Here is a 13,596-nt window from a genome sequence, read left to right as displayed (position 1 = left end):
CGTTTAGGGCCAGATTGCTTCATCCTCCCAGGCGAGGGGGAAGGGACATGGCTGAGCGGGAAGAGCAGGCTCAGGTAGGGATCGCAAGGGAGTTGTTGGTGTTTTCCTGCTGGAGGGAGAGGGGCAGCAAACACCGAGGCGTTTGGGGCTTCTGCGGAGTTGAGTCTGGAGGTGGGTGGGGGCAGGAAATCCACAGGCTGGAGAAAGGGAGGGGGGCAGGGGGTGACAAACCTGCTGGGGCTTGTTTTACTTGGGGACTAGATCCTAGGAACAGACCCCTTGGGGGTTATGGTGGAAAGTCCTTATTTGTGGAACAGGAGACAACCCCACCACCACCCCCCAAGCCCCGCCGACCTGGGCTGGGAAAAATGACCAGATTCTCAGTGCTGGAGCACGAACCTAGTAAGCGGAGATAAGGAGGAGGCACCAGTGAGAGGGACTCAGGGAAGACACCCCATCCGCTCCCATCCAGCTGCTGGCCATGGGGAGAGTGTTCTCATTCCCACCAGGGAGTTGCCCCTGGTTCCTGCTGGGGGGCTCCATCTCCTGTATCAGCCTCTGGCTAGTAGCGGGGTGATGAGTGTGAGGACCCCTTGTCCCCTCTCTTTGCTGGGGGGGGTGAGGGTCTCTCTCTTTCTCCCCTCACCCTGATGCTTCCTGGGTGCTCTGAACAGGGTGGGCCTCTGGGCCTCCCAGAGCTTCTCATTGACGGGCCTTGCTGCATCACGAAGAGTGGGGCTGTGAGTGGGGCAGCAGGTCCTGAGCGGGGGGCTCTTGCTCTTTCAGGGGCCGGTGACCTTCGAGGAGGTGGCCGTGTATTTCACCGAGGAAGAGTGGGCTCTTCTGGACCCCGCTCAGAGAGCCCTCTACAGAGACGTCATGCAGGAGACCTATGAGAATGTGACCTCGTTGGGTAAGGGTTCCCGTCCCCGCGGTTACTAGAAGGGGAAGTGAAGAGTTAAGGTTCATGTAACCTTAACTCTGCCCTGTTTCAGCAACACCCCGGCATGCCAGTGACACACACACACCAGCGCTGTGCCCTGCCCTGCTACACAACGCTCTGGGAACTGGGCACAGGGGCAGTATACCACAAAGTCTGACGTCGTCTCTTCGCTAAGGCAAAACTTGGGTTTAGTTCCATCCTTGCAAACAGAAGCTGCTTATACTCAAACACGGAGCCTACTTCGCACCAACCGTCTCAGACTTGTAAAATGTTACCCCCTCTTTACCGTCACCCCGAGGATTCCTTCTGAGTCGTCGCCTTTGCTTACCCCTCACTGAGCCCTGGGGACCAGTAACACGAAGGCCACCAAACTGCTGACAAACCCGTGGCTGGAGCGCACCCTTGTGCACCTTTTGTGACGCAACCCCCAACACTCGGCACTGAAATGAGGCACGCTTGGTCCTGCTAGGTCAGTGGTTCCCAAACGTTAACAACCTGTGAACCCCTTTCACTAAAATGTCAAGTCTCGCGAACCTAAAAATGGATATTTCCAGGGATTTTCTCCTTTACCTGAGCAAAAATTATAAAGCAGTGATCTTGGAAATATAACATTTGTTTTCATGACATGCTTATTACACACCACTAAAAATACTGTAATGATAATAAATACATTATGAAAATGGCAGCACTCTTCCAAGATCTCCCTTTCGTGGCTTGTATCACTTTGAATAAGCCTGTTGTAAGACGAGGCTCCTAGATTTCCTCCAGGAGTATCGGATGTGAAACAGCCTGAAGGGCTTTAAGAAGCCAGCTCAAAGAGTTCCTCCGACACAAACATTCAGGTCTTGAGCAGTCCAGGCAAACAACGCACGTTACAACGAAGCTTAAACTTGTTCTCCATCATAATTTTAAAAACAACACTAGCTGCCTATTTAATTTTAAAAACAGCAAAAAATATCCACCTCCCTTTCCATTTCTTATGAGGAGTCTTGAAGTTTAAATCTCCTCTGTGTGATAGAGATGCTTGCTTTGATCTGCTCAGCTCTTGGAAGTCCAGGGGCTCCGGGCTGCTGGCCCCGTGCTGCCCGGGGTCTCTGGGGACAGCTCTGTCCACCATTAGGGAATTTTTTCCCGAGAACCCCCTGTAACATTTCCTGAACCCCAGTTTGGGAACCACTGCTCTAGGTTCACATGCACCTCTCTTCATATCACTGTCACAGCTCTGCCAAGCTGCTCCAACTAATCCCTCCACCGTCCGATTACAGCTACAGCTGACCCAGTGCACACAGCCGGAGGGCATGCGGAGAAATGCTGGGATTCCCGTCTGTGGAACACAACACAACACAACCAGTAGCATGTTCCCTTAGTCCTTGCTCATATTGATGATAAATTCATAGGTTTTATGACAAGAAGGGACTATAAATACATCAAGTCTGACCTCATGTGTAACAAGCCATAGAATTTCATGCAGTTACTGTGGTATCGAGATGAATGGCTTGTGTATGACTAAATCATCCTCCAGTTTGAAGTGATGGAGAATCTGCCACTTCCCTTGGCCGTGTGTTAAGCTTTGGAACAGGGGACACAGCTGGAGCTTTGCTGTGGCAATCCCTGTCCCCTCCGACTATCGCTTTTCCACTTCTTATTACGATGATGCTATAAAACGGAGGGAGACCTCAGCGACCAGAACTTTCATCCGAGTCCGGACACAAGAGTCTTTCTTATCTCTGCATAGAAGATGGACTGCCAGCTCCTACACAGGAAACGATTGTAGATATTTGCACAAAACCCTGGGGCCGTGTTCTCTGCCTCCAGGAGATTCACTGAGGGTTACAAGACCGACCAGGTCACTAGGATTTATGTTGGCTGGAGAGAACACACAGCCAATATGGCAACCATTAATAATTTGTGAAGCCAGGCATCAGGATTGCCTCCATCTATAAAACAGAAGAGAATCCTATTGAGCTTCTCACCATTGAGCTCAACAAGACCTCCACGACCTCCATCTACAAGCCACCAGAGATGCTTTTCAATTCCATCAACCCACCCATACAATGAAGTACGTACTGGGGATTTCAACAGCCATAGCAGTTCGTGGGGCAATATAGAGAACAAGGATGATGGAACCTTGCTCAAGACATAGGCTTAAGAGCCCAATTCATGACCCAAAGCTACCAAGTCCCTTTCGCGGTGGCCGTTGGCAGTGTGGGTATAACCCTGACCGAGCCCTTGGTAGCACTCCGCTAGCTCATCCAGGTAGGAAATTGGAGTTAGACCCAGTTCTGAGATCACACCACCACCCTATCTGAGTGGAGGTAAACGGCTCGGTTGTTCCCTTTGTTCCATTCCGACGTTGCTTCAGCTTCCAGAGAGCAAACCCGCCAGCGTTCTCCAGAGATTTTTTTGGCCTAGCTTTCGGACCTGGGGCATGGCTACCCAGGAACTGTGGCTGCTTTTTCAGTTCGGTCTCTGTCTGTCTGTCTGCTAGGCTAAAGTCTCCTCGCGGATTTTGGAGAGAGTGTACCCAGGGCCTAGCATCCTGCTCAGCCATGCTGTATGAGCTATACAGGCAAAAATTCCAAGACGAGCCATTTGGAGATTACACAATCACCGCTGGTCAACATCTCCTGTTGGCAACTATCACAGAGTGTGGGGGAGTCAGGGCCCTGAACCCTCAATTCCTGCGATTCACTGTGCCTCTCAGCCAGCCAGTAACACAGAAGGTTTATTAGATGACAGGAGCACAGTCCAAAACAGAGCTTGTAGGTACAGGAAACAGGACCCCTCAGACAGGCTCATTCTGGGGGCCAGGGAGCCCAGACCTCGGTTCTGGGCCTCCCTCCATTTCCCTGGCCAGCTCCAAACTGAAGCCCCCTCCAGTCCCTCCTCTGGCCTTTGTCTGTTTCCCCGAGCCAGGAGGCCACCGGATCTCTTTGTTCTCCAACCCCTTCAGCTGGCACCTTGCAGGGGAGGGTCTCAGGCCATAAGATGCCAGGAGACAGGGTGTCGGCCATTCTCTGTGCAGACCACATCACACCTTCCCTCTAGGGCTCTGCAACAATCACACCCCCTTATCCCACCACCTAGATACTTAAGAAGGGCACAGGGGAAACTGAGGCACCCACACTGTATTCAGAGAAAACATTAAGAACATTCCCACTTCGTCACAGCAACTGCTCAAGAATGCCTAAAATCTTGGCAGAACTTGTTAGAATGCATGGATATGATCCATACAGCCAAACAGCGTGGTCGATCGTACGTAGACCTTCTGACAATGCAAAGGTGGGTGGACGTTTCAACATCTTGGCTGATCCGATTGCTATGCAATGGGAGGGTTAAGGGGACCACTGCCAACTGGTCATCACTTTGGCAAATATCCCCGGATACATCCATATTGGATGAACGTAAGAACGGCCACACTGGGTCAGACCAAAGGTCCATCTAGCCCAGTGTCCTGTCTTCCGATAGTGGCCAGGTGCCCCCGAGGGAATGAACAGAACAGGGCAATCATCCAGTGCTGGCCTCAGTGCCATGAAAACAGGGAAATCAGCAGGCCTCGATGACCTCCGAACTTTCGGCCCACACATGCAGAATTGGCTCCTAAGTAAGTTCGGTATCTGTGGCATCCAGCTCAAGATATTGAAAACCTGTCAGCAAGCCAAGAGAATAGCCCTTGTTAAGGAACCATCAGACCCAAAACACATTTGACCTGTCACACTCCTGTCCAATATTTTAAAATTGTTTGAGCAGCTGCTTTTAAACTTGCCTTTACACAACTTTACCACTCCACTTCTTATCAGCGAACAGGCTGGCTTTCCCCTAGGTCTGTCGGGTACTGGACAGCTTCTGAATTTGACATAACATAGCAAAGATGGATCTAAAATGGGGTCGATTATGGCAGTGATGTTTGTTGATGTCTCATCTACCTATGAGACAGTCAGTCGTCGGGGGCTCCTTCTCAATGTACTAATGGTAACTAAGAACCACCACATCATGAAGCTAATACTGACCATGCTGGAGAATGAAAGATTCTTCATAAACTTTTGTGGCAAACAGAGCCGGTGGCATTGACAGGAAAATGGCCTTCCACTAGGTAGTGTCTTGGCCCCTCCATTATTCAAACTCTACACAAACCATGAGCCAAGTTACCCCAGCACAAACTGGTTTATCTACTCAGATGATCTGTGATTAACCACACCGCACAAGGACTTTGGTATATTAGGGAGTACTCTGGTGAATTCACTATGCAGCCAGCCAACTACATGCAAAATTCAGCAAATCAGTGCATTGTGTCTCGAAAATGGAGAGGCCAAATGCAAACTCAGCATCAGAGGCATTGTGTTATGCTTGACCGCAGACTTTCCTTTAGAGCAGGGGTGGGCAAACTACGGCCCACAGGCCGGAGCCATTTTAAGCCAGCCCGCGAGCTCCCGCTGGGGCAATGGGTCGGGGGCTGCACCACACGGCTCCCAGAAGCCGTGGCATGGCCCCACTCCGAGGGTCGAGGGCCGTTCCATGCGTAGGAGCCGGAGAAGGGACATGCCAATGCTTCCGGGAGCCGCTTGAGGTAAGCGCCGCTCAGAGCCTGCACCCCATGCCCCAACCCCCTGCCCCAGCCCGGATCCCCCTCCTGCTCTTCAAACCCCTCAATCCCAGCACAGAGCACCCCTGCACCCCAAACCTCTCACCCTCAGCCCCACCCCAGAGCCCGCACCTCCCGCCGGAATCTGCACCCCTTCCTGCACCCCTGCCCCAGCCCTGATCCCCCTCCGAACCCCTCGGTCCCAGCCCAGAGCACCCTCCTACACCCCAAACTCCTCATCCCCAACCCCACCCATGTCAACAGCCTCTGCATCTTCACAGGTATTGCTCCTCCTCCTGTATGCCGGGAACTTGCTAGGAGCGTCGAGTGAGGTCTATAAACTCATGAGTGGTATAGAGAAAGTAAAGAAGGAAGTGTTATTTACTCCTTCTCATAACACAAGAACGAGGGGCCACCAAATGAAATCAATAGGTAGCGGGTTTAAAACAAACACAAGAAAGTATTTTTTTCATGCAAAGCACTGTCAACCTCTGGAACTCCTTGCCAGAGGGTGTTGTGAAGCTGAGAACCAGTGCTCCATCCTCCCCCTCCTTGGCCTGTCAGCTGCCTTTGACACCACCGGCCATGCTGTTCTTCTTGAAATCTTGTCTTCTCCTGTGGTCCCCTGATTCTCTTCCTACCTCTCTCATCTCCTTCATCGTGTCCTCTGGAGGATCCCCTTCATCCCCACTCCAGCTTGCTGTGTGTGTTCCACAGGGCTGCATCCTCGGTCCCTTCTCCTCTTCCTCCTTCTACACCTAATCTCTGGGCAATCTCCTCCACAAACACAAATTCTTCTACCACCTCCATGCCGATGACACACAGATCTACCTCTCTGCTCCCGGCCCGCCTCCTTCTGTCCACGTTAAAATCTCAGCCTGTCTCTGTGACATCTCCTTGCGGGTGTCTAACCATCAACGTCAGCAGAACAGCTAAAAAGACTGAAACAGAGATCTCAAAATGTTCCCCAAGTCATCCTGACGCTCCTCTCTCTGTCCCTGCAGACAGCACCACCATCCTTGTCACTCCGGCCCCTAAACTAAACTGGGAAACACCTTTGACGTGGACGTCGCTATAGGTCCTCACATCCAGGCTCTGTCTACAGCTTGCATTTTCATTCTGCATATGGTCCCTAAGGAACTTTTGCCCAGGTTCACCTCTCCTCTCTCAAATACTGCAGCATCCTTTCCTCTGATCTTGACAAATGCAGTCTTCCCCTGCTTGTATTCGTTCAGGAGGAAACCTCCGCAAAGCTGCCTTGTTCCCCTCAAACACCGAGGAGGAAAGGAGGAAAGAATTGGGGATGTTTCTTAGAAAAGAAGACGGAGGAGAGACGGGATAATCATTTTCCAGTGTGTTCAGAGTCATTTTAAAGACGATGGGGATCAGTTGGTTTCCATGTCCACCTGGGTGAGACAAGAAGTAGTTGGCTTGATCTGAAGCAAGGGACATTTGGGTCCGATACTAGGAAGTTTCCCAACTATAAAGATAGATAAATATTGGAATAGGTTACCAATGGGGGTTGTGGAATTCCTGTCACTGGGATTTTTAAAAACAAGTTCGGCAAACACCTGTAAGGGATGGTCTAGGTGTACTTTATCTTGCCTGAGATTGGGGGTGGGGTGGATTAGATGACATCCTGAGGTCTTTTCCAGCCGTACATTTCTATAATTTTGATGATTCATTATCCTAGCCCTTCACATTGACCAAATCTCCCTGCAGAGAATATGGGCATTTCTGTAGGGTTTTTGTTGTGTTTTTAAAATGAAAAACATGCATGACTAAATCTCCCCTCTCACTTTCCTTTGTTGCCCAGTGGGTGTGAATTCCTCTTCTGGGACAGGGAATGTACTGGCTGTTGGCGTAACATAGGCCTGTCTGGGTTGGCAGGGTTACACTGTTCAGAACTGAATGGAGCTCCCTACAGAGACATTGGAAGACTCAATGGCTTGTATGAGTGGGAGCCGAGGGACTCAGAACATGGGAACACACCAGGGTTGCTACATGGGACAAAGGGAGTAGGCTGAGACAGACTGGACTGGGCAGACTGCCTGAGGCAGGAAGACCGAGATGAAATGGAGCAGCTTTGGGAAAACCTGAGCAGATGATTCCAACAACATGAACCTTGAGTTAAGTTTTGCTTTACCAGCTTGGCCTAAGGGTGTTTGAATCCCATGCCTCGTAAATGGTGGCTTGTTTTGGAACGGCTGTCTTGCATGGCTGCAAATACCGACTGATTGCATCACGCCTCAAGAGCGAGCGTCTCTGCCGGGAGCCTGAACTCGTGTGACTTCCCTGAAGAACCTCAGTGAGAAACTGGATTGTAGCTTGGGGTTCTCAAGCTGTGGGGGTGGGTGGGCTCGAGATCCCTGGGCTCCAGGCTGAGCGGCCGCATCAAAGCAGTGTTCCCACAAGCTATTTTTAACACACTAGTCTGAGACCCGCTTGCACGGGGTCTGTAGACCCAGGCTAGAAGGCCTCTCACTCCCGGCTGCGGTCGCACCCGAAAGAAGGCAGTCCCAAGAGGGAGACAGTATCAAAGGCTGGCTCGTCGAACAGCCTGTAAATCCGTGACGCTGCCCAGTCTTTGAATCCCTCCACTGGCTCCCCGTCTCTATTGCGTCAAACATCACCCGCCTCTCTTCGCTTTCAAGACCTTTCACGGCCTGTCTCCCCCTTACGTATCCTCTCCTACATGGTAATGGCTAAGATGCTGGGACTGCTGCCATCAGGACATCTGTCTCTTGTCTGATTCTTCGATTGTCAGCGCCTTGGGGCAGGGACTGTTTGTTTGTTCTGTGTCAGTAGAACGACCCGCACGTGGCGGTCCTGGTCCCTGGCTGGGGTTGCTAGGCATAACAGTAATTAATAATAATAATTAATAATAGAAATAAGAAAAATGCGGAGGCACCAAGGAGCGGAAAGGAGGATGTCGGAGAGGTGGGAAGGGGCTGGGGGTAGTGGACCGGGGAGGGTATGGTTGGGGGCAAAGTCCTACTGTCCTGAGCCCTCCTGGCTCACAGGAGCAATGCGGGGCAGAGGGGGTGTGCAGATGCCCTAGGGAGTTTGGGGGTGCCATGCAGGGTTGGAAGCAATGGGAGGGCATTGGATCAATACTGCACGGGGCTGGGAGGGTTGATGTTGGTGGGAGTAAAGGGAAGGGTGGATGCTCTGGGAAGTGGGGGAGCTAGTAATGGGAGGGAGGGAAGGGATAATTTTTTGGGGAGGAGCTTCTGGGAGTTAGGAGCAAGGAATTCTAGAGCCACAGAGCTAAAAGGGACCACAAGGGTCATCTCATCTACCCCTCCCTCTCCCCCCCCCCCCCCCGCCGCGAAGATGCAGGATTTGTTGTGTCTAAGCCACCCCAGACACACACAAGAACATAAGAACGGCCAGACTGGGTCAGACCAAAGGTCCGTCTAGCCCAGTGTCCTGTCCTCTGATAGTGGCCAATGGCAGGTGCCCCAGAGGGAATGAACAGAACAGGGAATCATCAAGCGATCCATCCCCCGTCGCCCATTCCCAGCTTCTGGCAAACAGAGGCTAGGGACACCATCCATCCCTGTCCATCCTGGCTAATAGTCATTGATGGACCTATCTTCCATGAACTTATCTAGTTCTTTTTTGAACCCTGTTATAGTCTTGGCCTTCACAACATCCTCTGGCAAGGAGTTCCACAGGTTTACTGTGCCTTGTGTGAAGAAATACTTCCTTTTATTTGTTTTAAACCTGCTGCCTATTAATTTCATTGGGTGACCCCTAGTTCTTGTGTTATGAGAAGTAGTAAACAACACTTCCTTATCTACTTTCTCTACACCAGTCATGATTTTATAGACCTCAATCATGTCTCCCCTTAGCCGTCTCTTTTCCAAGCTGAAAAGTCCCAGTCTTATTAATCACACAGGTATCCAGCCTTCAGGGAACACTTGGGACAGTGGGAGGGCATGGTGGAAAGTGTTCGGGGGAGCAGGAATTTTGGGGAAACAGCGATCAAGGAGAGCTGTGGGCAATAGGAGGGAAGGTGAGAACACAAGAAGTGGGTGTTGGAGTCCCAGGAGGTGGGGAGAGCTGAGAGCAGTGGGTGGAAGGGAAGTGGGTGTCATAGTGAGTGAGAGGATTAGCCGTTCCTGTGTCCCTTTCACGGTCTATATAAGTGCCCTGCCTGGGGCCTTTCCCTCTCCCGTAGTGGGATACTTTAATTCTTCTACTCTTAGACCAGGCCCAGGGCTGCAATACCCTGTACCTTGGGAAGGTCTGGGGTCAGTGGTTTTTTGCAGTAGGAGAAAAGGAAGACAGAAAAAAGGGATTTTGTCATAACAACCACTCTTGACACATGCCTGCCTTCTCTAAATGCTCAGCTAGGCAGATCTGTCTTCTTCAGACACCCCAGTAGGTTCCATGTATTTCTGTTTCTTTCTCCCAAACAACCATCTGAACAGCCAGGCTCCTTTTGAGAGAGAATCCCTTTTCAAACTGCTCCAGACCTTTCGATCTCCTAGGTCCCGGGGCTTTGGCCCTTGGCATTTAACCCAGTTCTGTAAACTGGCTTGACCCAGCAGGTAGAGAGGTTCAAAGCTAATAGTGTGGACCTTGTCTCTTAACAACACCTTCCCTTCCTATACGTTTTCCTTACAGCCTTCCTTTTAAACGAAAACAAATAATTCATCCAGCAAATATCCCAATAACCAAGTCAACATCAATAATTAGGGCCCTGCCAAATTCATGATCCGCTTTGGTCAATTTCGTGGTCGTAGGATTTTAAACATTTTCCGTGTCCTAGATTCAGATATTTAAATCTGGACTTTCATGGTGGTGTAATCAGGGGTGTCTCGATGGAAAAGGGGGCCATGGGAGAATCGCAAGGCTAGTGTAGGGGGGGTCATGGTATTGCCACCCTTTCTTCTGCCCTGCTGGCGGGGAGCCCAGGTCTGAGGGCAGCACAGAAGTAAGGGGGGGCGATACCATACCAAGCCACCCTCACGTCTATGCTGCTGCTGGCCGTGGCAGTGCCTTGAGACTTGAGTTTCCAGCAGCAGCCGCATGGAGTTTTCTGCAGCCGGGCGAGGTTCCCAAAGGTGGGTCTCACCCAGCTCAGGGAGTGGCCCGTGCAGGGGAAGAAGAAGTCCCATCCCTCCCCAGCCCAGCCTGGAGGAGCAGTCGGAGCTCGGCGCATGGTAGGACCCCCCCGAGCTGGGGCACCCACAGCCCTGCCACTCCCCGGCTCTGGGCCTAGTGCTTGCGGGGGTTAAAGAGGTCTTGGGCTGGCTGTTTGTGTGGGTGGGGGGGGGGGGGGGTGATCACAGTGCCCCCCTGACTGCAGTGTCCTGGGTGGTCACGCACAGTGCCCATCTGTAAGGCTGGCCCTGCCCCCCCAAAAAAGTGATGACCTTACCTCATGCTTCTGACAGCATTACTGAAGAAACTTTTCCGGGCAGGATCCCTCCCCCAAAGTCCAGCAGCTCTTTCTTTTGATATCTCTGGTGGGAGGAGGGAGACAGGGTGAGAGACCCCTTCTGGTGTTTGCCCTCATTTTTATACTGGTCACCCTTTGAAATGCATCTTTCCTGGAAATGACCCCTAGATAACATTCTCTCTAGCTGAGATCTAGGAGACGTGGAGTCTGGTAGTGGGGGAGGTTAGCTAAGTTGTTTGCTAAGATGCAGTTCTGTTTGTTCTGGCCCCCTTTCCTTTCCAAAGAAAGGCCACTTGATAGTTGATTTGATGACATCTGGCCGGGCATTAATTTGTCTTGGAGAAACATGTTTACCTTCTCCACAGACTTGTCTGGTAAACACACTTTAGCATGTTTCATGATTTCATCTTATGTTCATAACTTTACATATGATGTTGTTACATACATTTTGCCCTGCTATTGTTGACCAAGTTATTAGTTTTCAAATTATACCTTACAAGGCATATTTTGTGCTAAGATTATTACAGTAATGTGCAGGATATGAACACAGGGGTGCATTCTGTCACCGTGGTAATGCAACTTCTGGGGACTCGGAAGGTCTTGATTTCCCTCCCCATCTATACCAGCTGCAGTCTTTCTTCACTGCAAGCTCTTTGGGGTCTTTGAGTCAGTCCCTCCTGAGGTCACGTGGCCCAATTCCTGTTCTTCATAGTCTCTTTTTCCAGAGGAATTAGAGTCTGTTGCTCCTAAATTATAGCATCTGATTCCCCAGCCTTCTCCACACGCTGCGGGATTTTCATACTCCCACCTATTACACCAGAGTTGCAATATTTCCTAATTCCTCAGAATGTGCTTTCCTTACATCTCCACCGCTAAGATACTGTGTTCAGGGACATCCTCACTCCCTCCTGTTCCTTTCTTCACTGAACCCCACATCCCATACTGATGTCTCCCAGCTTCCCTGTGACTCACTCATTGTCTCTGGGCCTCTCTTTGTCAGTAAGAAGCAGTTCCAAGTGGTTTCCCACTGGCTGCAACCTTCACTTTCTCGGATGTGGAGTTACCTTCTCTGTCCTTTGGGACCGTTTAATGATGATTGTCTGGCTGTGTGTGTTCACAGCAGAAATGGGGATAGTTAAATCCCTCATTAAGCAGTGCCCTACGTTGTATTAGTAGGAGCATTGCCAGCAGATCGAGGGACGTGATTATTCCCCTCTATTCGGCACTGGTGAAGCCACATTTGGAGCATTGCGTCCAGTTTTGGGCCCCCCACTACAGAAGGGATTGTGGACAAATTGGAGAGAGTCCAGCAGAGGGCAACAAAAATGATCAGGGGGCTGGGGCACATGACTTATGAGGAGAGGCTGAGGGAACTGGGATTGTTTAGTCTACGGAAGAGAAGAATGAGGGGGGATTTGATAACAGCCTTCAACTGCCTGAAGGGGGGTTCCAAAGCGGAAGGAGCTCGGCTGTTCTCAGTGGTAGCAGATGACAGAACAAGGAGTAATGGTCTCAAGTTGCAGTGGGGGAGGTCTAGGATGGATATTAGGAAGCACTATTTCACTAGGAGGGTGGTGAAGCACTGGAATGGGTTCCCTAGGGAGGTGGTGGAATCTCCTTCCTTAGAGGTTTTTAAGGCCTGGCTTGAGAAAGCCCTGGCTGGGATGATTTAGTTGGTGTTGGTCCTGCTTTGAGCAGGGGGTTGGACTAGATGACCTCCTGAGGTCTCTTCCAATCCTGAGCTTCTATGATTCTGTGATTTGTGCACCTGGGAGGTGGCCCCAGCATATTACTTCTTTAAAATGGTCTGGAGTTAAAAGAATGGAACATTTTATTGTGACAAATGTCCCATGAACTCCCCTGATCTTTTCTCTAAGCAGAGTTTCCAGTTCCCAAATCTGCTGTGATCTCCCAGCTGGAAGGAGAGGTAAAGCCAGAGGTCCCAGATGTCCAGGGCTCAGAGGAAAGAAAGATCTGGAGGGATGCCTGCCCAGGTGAGGAATCATTAAACCAGTTCAAAAGCTGGGAGTGCCTCAAGGAAACAGCTGGGATTCCCTACAAGGCCTTGTGAGCTCTCTGAGTTCAGGATTGTTCCAAGCAGCTGTCATAGCCTCATGGCAGATATCGCTCATGGCTTCCTACCCATCCTGATTGACCCCTGGCAGTGGCTCCTGCCTTGACCTCCCCTCCCATGGGCTGTAGAAGTAAGATTTTATGCCCTTTTCTTTGCTGTGTGGGAAAGAGTTTGGTGGAATTCAGATCCTGTTTTTTTTCTGTCTCACTACCACTTATTTTGGTTTGCCCTCGCCTTTTTCATCCCTGTTTCTGAGGTTTCTCTCTGTTTCTCAGCAGGTGATGGGACAGTGAGTAAGAACGAGGAGCAGAATCCACAGGAGGAAGATGCTGAGCAAATGGGACCCTACGTGGGGTTATCCCAAAGCTCCAAAGGGAATGTGTCCAGGAGTCACGAGCAGGGAAAAGATGGTGAGAGTGAGCACAGGCCAGAGAGAGAGCAGAGAAACCAGACAGGAGAGAACATGAGTATATCCATTAATTACTGGGAAACTCCCAAGGACCAGAAGGAAACCACAGCCCAGAAGAGAATCCCAACAGGAGAAAGAAACAACACATGCCCTGAGTGTGGGAAAACCTTCAGTA

At 50.8% G+C, this 13,596-nt stretch overlaps 1 protein-coding gene across 1 annotated transcript in view; it reads left to right on the top strand.

Moving 5' to 3' along the window:
- The window catches only part of LOC144258244 (uncharacterized), a 222,074-nt gene that overhangs the window by 159,302 nt on the left and 49,176 nt on the right, over nucleotides 1-13,596 (top strand).

Source organism: Eretmochelys imbricata, chromosome 28 (assembly GCF_965152235.1).
Source record: "Eretmochelys imbricata isolate rEreImb1 chromosome 28, rEreImb1.hap1, whole genome shotgun sequence".
Classification (NCBI taxonomy): Eukaryota; Metazoa; Chordata; order Testudines; family Cheloniidae; genus Eretmochelys; species Eretmochelys imbricata.
Note: the sequence above shows the minus strand (reverse complement) of the source record. Positions and strands in the feature narration are given on the sequence as shown.